This window comes from Papaver somniferum, chromosome 7 (assembly GCF_003573695.1).
Source record: "Papaver somniferum cultivar HN1 chromosome 7, ASM357369v1, whole genome shotgun sequence".
Taxonomy (NCBI): domain Eukaryota; kingdom Viridiplantae; phylum Streptophyta; class Magnoliopsida; order Ranunculales; family Papaveraceae; genus Papaver; species Papaver somniferum.
The window spans coordinates 41,743,583-41,749,342 of record NC_039364.1 but is presented as its reverse complement, the minus strand read 5'-3'; the positions used below and the strand labels follow the sequence as shown (position 1 = coordinate 41,749,342).

At 35.5% G+C, this 5,760-nt stretch overlaps 1 long non-coding RNA gene across 1 annotated transcript; it reads left to right on the top strand.

Annotated features, from left to right (window-relative positions):
• Positions 1 to 2,587: 2,587 nt before the first annotated feature.
• On the top strand, positions 2,588 to 5,397 carry LOC113297082. The gene is made up of 3 exons (XR_003333265.1): positions 2,588 to 4,004; positions 4,609 to 4,693; positions 5,207 to 5,397. It is a non-coding gene; the product is annotated as an uncharacterized LOC113297082 (long non-coding RNA).
• Positions 5,398 to 5,760: the final 363 nt, after the last annotated feature.

Here is a 5,760-nt window from a genome sequence, read left to right as displayed (position 1 = left end):
CAGGTTCGTTAACAGTACGATCATAAACTCTCTCTATAACAAACTTCCCTTTAAGGAACTTGATATATTTATTCCTAGCAAGAAGACTAGTGAAACAATTTGAAGAGAAGGGTCATAATAAAGCTGTAAAACATCTAAACCAATTTCATCATCTTCAAACTCATCATCACTATCTATGTTTTGATTCGGTTGAGAACTTGAACCTTCACCACGGCATAACTTTTTCCTAGGATCCATTTTTGGACAAAAATACAATAGAGAGGAAGAAGAACTTACTTGGTACACGAACTGGTTAATGGCAAACCAGTACTTGAACTTCAAATACCCGAAAGGTTCTTGACCCAACGTTTACGAGCTAATTCTGGAACCAAGGGAGCAAACCAACATTGATTTGGTTGAGAATCAAGATGATGAGGGTATGAGAACTAATCGGTTTCTTCTTGCGTCTGCGAACTGGAGAGAACAAGAAGGGGGTTGAAGCAACCAAAGAGGTCCTTTTTCTCTTTTAAGTGTTGAGTGAACCATTTGACACGTACGAAAACTGGATTTGTACGTGAGACGGTTCTGGTTCAGCGTATGTGAACCGCTCGTGTGCAGGACAAAGACTCGTTTGTTAAAATAAGGAGCAATCGATCAACATTGATTTGTAGTTGAGTAATTTTTGTAGATACAAAAACCAATTTTGCACAGCATAACACCATGAGAGAGTCTCTTTTCAACAGATCTTATGCCTCGAAGAATTGAGATCATTCCAGAACATAAATTTTCTAGGATTATCAAAGAGCATTGTCAGAACCAAAGAAATTTTGAATTTCAGATTTCAGATTTTTCCATCTTTTATGTGGATAGTTTTTTGTATTGCACAGGGAAACACTTTTAGTAAAATAAGTCATCCTGGATTCAACAACATCACTATCACAATAAAAAGTGTCAGGAATTAATTCATGAAACAATTCATGCATTGAGGTTGATTTCTCATTTAATTGAGAGTTAAAATCTTCATGTAGCTGATCTAGTTTATTACCACTAACAGAATACTGAAGAGAAGCATTGCTCTTACTGACTAAAAAATCAATATTATCATTAACACGAAAATTGTTCATCATAACTTGATTTAGCCTGACAAGAGACTCTTGTCCTTTCTGGAGAAAAAAAATCAACATCAAAAGATAGACTCTCAAGTTTCTTTTCACATCCTGAAAACAATTCAAGGGAATTTAAACCTAGTGGAGGTTTAGACAACATTTCTTCTACAGACTTGAGTAAATCAGTCGTGGAAGAAAATTCTGGAATCCCTGGATCTAGTGGTGCATTTATTGAGATAACACTTTTGTCCATATAGTCAGATTGCTACAACCACATACTTATAAGGTCTTAAACGTGTTTGCCTGCTCTGATACCCTTGAAAAGCGGGGGTATAACAACCACACCCAATATTTTTCTTAGCAATCTGTATGGAAAAACTCCAATATACTTTCTAGAGAATCAACTAGACAGTCAGACTCAATCGAGATAAAAAGTATATCAAAGAGTTTATATCCCAATTTCTCAATTTGATATATACTCAAGCAAATAGAAATCTGCGAGTCTTTATCAAGTACTAGAGAGATAACTTGGATGGTACCAAAGACCAATATCCAAGTGTCAATCAATTTAAATCAACAACCAAAAGGTCAGATATTCTAATTGGTTGAACAACGCACAACCTGTGATATTTCAATTATATAACAAAATATAATGCGGAAAAGAAATAACACAGACACCAGAATTTTGTTAACGAGAAAACTGCAAATGCAGAAAAACCCCAGGACCTAGTCCAGATTGAACACACTGTATTAAGCCACTACAGACACTAGCCTACTCCAAATTAACTTCGGTTTGGACTGTAGTTGAACCCCAATCAATCTCACACTGATCCAAGGTACAATTACGCTCCTACGTTTCTGATCCCAGCAGGATACTACGTACTTGATTCCCTTAACTGATCTCACCCATAACTAAGAGTTGATACGACCCAAAGTAGAAGACTTTAATAAACAAATCTGTATCACACAGAAAAGTCTACGGTAATAGATAAATCCGTCTCCACGAATATACCTACGAGTTTTGTTCCGTCTTTTGATAGATCAAGGTGAACATGAACCAATTGATAAACCGGACTTATATTCCCGAAGAACCTAGTATTATCAATCACCTCACAATAGTCCTAATCGACGCAGCGAAAAAAGATATTGTGGAATCACTGTAAGGACCCTCAAGCTCGTCAACGCTATTAGAGGTGTATTAGCTGATAATAACTTGATTAGATTAACACGAACACTAATTATTAGAAATTAACCTAACAACGATCCAAATACGAAATTAGCACTGTTGAATAGATCTGGGAAAGTTAAACAGAATGGACTACTCGAACATGTCATTCGGATGTCAGACGAAGAAGCTCCTATTTTAAGTGAAGGGTAATATGGTTATTTCACCTTAGAGTGTTATCAAGGCAACCGAGTTTTTTCTCAAGGCACCCTCTGTGGATAACTCAAAAGCAATTCGATAAGGTCGGGAGTTTTCTATTTCTTTTTCATATTCTTTTCTTTTTCTTCCTTCTTTCTCTTTCTCTCTTCTCTTCTCTTCTCTGCTTCTTTTGTTCTCCGTTCGAGTGAGGATTTGAGAAACCATTTTAGTGATTGTGATATCGAATAAAGAGGGGAAGGATTATGTAGTAACTGTTGGTGGTGGTGTTCGATGAAAGTTTGAAGAAGATTAAAAGAAAGATGAATTGGGGAGAAGCAGAACTAGGGTTTCTCAGAGAATTAAATTAAAGTTCGAATTAATGATGTATAAGAAGAATTAAAGACTAGGTTTAGATGACTGACGAAAGGGTTGAAGTTAATTAGGGTTTATGGAGTTGTTCATGAAGAATTGTAGAATTAGGGTTTCATAAGAACAACCAAGGAAGCTGTAGATGATGAAATTGATAATTTAGAAGATTGATTTGAGATGGGTTTTAACAGTTTGATCGAATTAGGGTTCGGATGAAGAGTAATTAGAAATTGAAGAAGTCAGGGTTCTGAAGCTGAGGGCAGTTGAAGCTCATGACTGAAGCAGTTAACAGAGTGAGGGTTTGATTGTGTTAGTAAGAAGGTGTTGAAGCTATCGCTGGTGTTGATTCAAGACTCGGGAGAAAAGGGTAAGTTGAACTTAAGATTGCAGAGTTGGTTTATTATTAAGTTATATGTATTTGAGTTTGAGTTTGGAATTCATTGCTTGGTTCTGATGTATATGATTGTGGTGATAACTTATACATGGTTTAAGCGGTCTCATAATGAATTGATGAGATGGATTAGATGTGGTGGTGATGATGTTGAAGTTACATGGGAGGTTACATGTGGAGGTTAGTATGATGAATATGTAGTTGGGGTTGAATGCCAAGAAGGTGTAGTTAGAGATGAAATTGGTATAGTGATGAAATGGGGTGAAGTTGCAGTTGTGGCTTAGTTAGAGATGTGTTGAGTTACATGGAGTTTTTGAAGGGTTGGAGTAAGTTACAGTTGTAACTAGTTGAACTGGTCTTGAGGATGATGAGTCCAATGAAGGGATTAGGCTGTTGTTGTTATTGAAGATGAGATGAGGAGTTGTGTTGTTGCATTCACTGAGCGAATGTTACAGATTGCAGATGTAAGGGACTGGACAAGGGAAGGGTAGTTGTAGATGAAGTTTGGGTGTTGTTTGAGTTGAAGCATTCTGGATGTTGCAGCTACTGCACTTGTAGGTAAGCTGGACTTGTATTTGCAGTTGAATTATGAAGTTCTGCTGAATTGAATATGCTAATGTTGAAATGGAGAAGTAATATTACATTTAGTATTTACAAGTGGTAATGGTTTAGGAGGGTTTAAGGTTTTGAAAATGTTAATGAAGTTGCAATTGCAGATATGAAGATGTTTGTGGTAAAAGCTATTACAACTGAATTGTAGACAGTGTTTGAGTATTGCTTGGAACTGCTATTGCAGGTAGGATGTTGTATTTGTAAGTTGAATTTGAAGTTTGTTTAAGATTGTATGAATTGAGGTTAAGATGTTAAATGAATTGAGTTTGAATTAGAGTTTGGATTTTGTCTGTAATAGGAGATGCCTCTTAGTCATCCCAGTCAGTGTATCTGACTTATCTGTATCAGTCTTATTGACTGAGTTGACCCAGACCGAATCCTGTATGACTCATTAACCGAGTTAACCCTTTGAGTTGACTTAGACTTGACCCGATTCATATTGGACTTTAGACGTTGTGTCTGACTGTTAGTTGACCCTAGTGGACCAGGCCTTGTATAATGGGCTTGTTTAGCGGATATGGACTTAGGTTTAGTTTTCCTATTTTAATGTGTTGGACCTTTCTGGTCCAAGTTAACCTTTGACTTCTTCTACAAAGTTGTAGATATTCGTAAGACCTATCTGGTGGATCATAGAATCAATCTAATTCAATTAGTAAACCTTAGCTATGCTAAAGATAGGTAAATAAAAGATGTAGAACCTTAAATGCGCCTAGAATCATTAGAATTACTTCTATGATTCTTGTGTGAGCCTTTTGGCTAGATTCTTAGACTTCTTGTGTGATTAACAGTTAGTCTCTATTAACAATGATCGGTTCAAAGGATAAACCAGTGGATCGTGGATCTCGAGGTAGGCGTGGCTTGTCATCAAAAGAGGTGTGAATACATTGGACTCTTTTGTAACCATTATTGTTTCTTTTTACAAAAGTTTATGTTTAACAAATCATGCATTGTTTGTTTATGCATTCCATGCTTTATTTAAATTGCGTTGTGATAATTCTGTTGATTTTGTTAATCTTTCCATTGTTTGGAAAGGACTTGTATTGTTTGTTTGTCATATGAATTGTTATGGGAAATGAGAATTTCCACGTGTGGTATATAGGATACGCTCCTTCACATTTATACCTACATGAATTCGAGCTTTTATGCACTATATAGGTCATCAGTTTGCGAGTTCGGAATTGGTGATATCAATAGCTATATAGGTGTGATTTGCGAGTTCGGAATTACAACCATATTATACATTGTTTGAAGAAGGAGTTTGTCCATATATATGTTTGTTTATTTGAGTGACTTGGTCACTTTTTTAATGTTTGGGAAAACATTATTGTCTTCCAAATCTTGCCTATGATTACTTCGAAGTTAATTGTTAATTATTCCCACTTTCAGTTTCAGAGACAGATCAGAGTTGCGCAGCGAAAGCTTCAAGTGTTGATTTTATTAGTTGGTTAACTTCTGTTATGTTTGTTATGTTGTAAATTTTATTTATAAACCATATGACTATTATTTATGTATCATTTGAGAGAAGCGTTTGTATATAATATTTATGTATCATTTGAGAGAAGCGTTTGTATAATATATATATATATATATATATATAATATTTCAGAGCGGGGCTAGTTTTGGGTTAAGATTTATAGCAGATTTCTTAATTGAATGCTTAAGTAAATGATTTGGTTTCTTAGTGCTCTTTAGTTAGTTAATCTATTGGATTAGTCAGCTGCTAGCTTTGGGGGCGCTACAATATTGGTATCAGAGCTCACTATTAGATCTTATATGGGGAAGGAATATGAATAGCCAGTGCCAGTTAGTGAAACAAATTAGTTAGAACTGGGTTGGGTTGTGAGATAAGTCTTAATCACTAAAAGCTATCAGTAATTAAAAGATTTATTTGATTGATTGCTTTGTTTGTTTGGTTGGTCGTTTGTATCTGTAACGAAGTA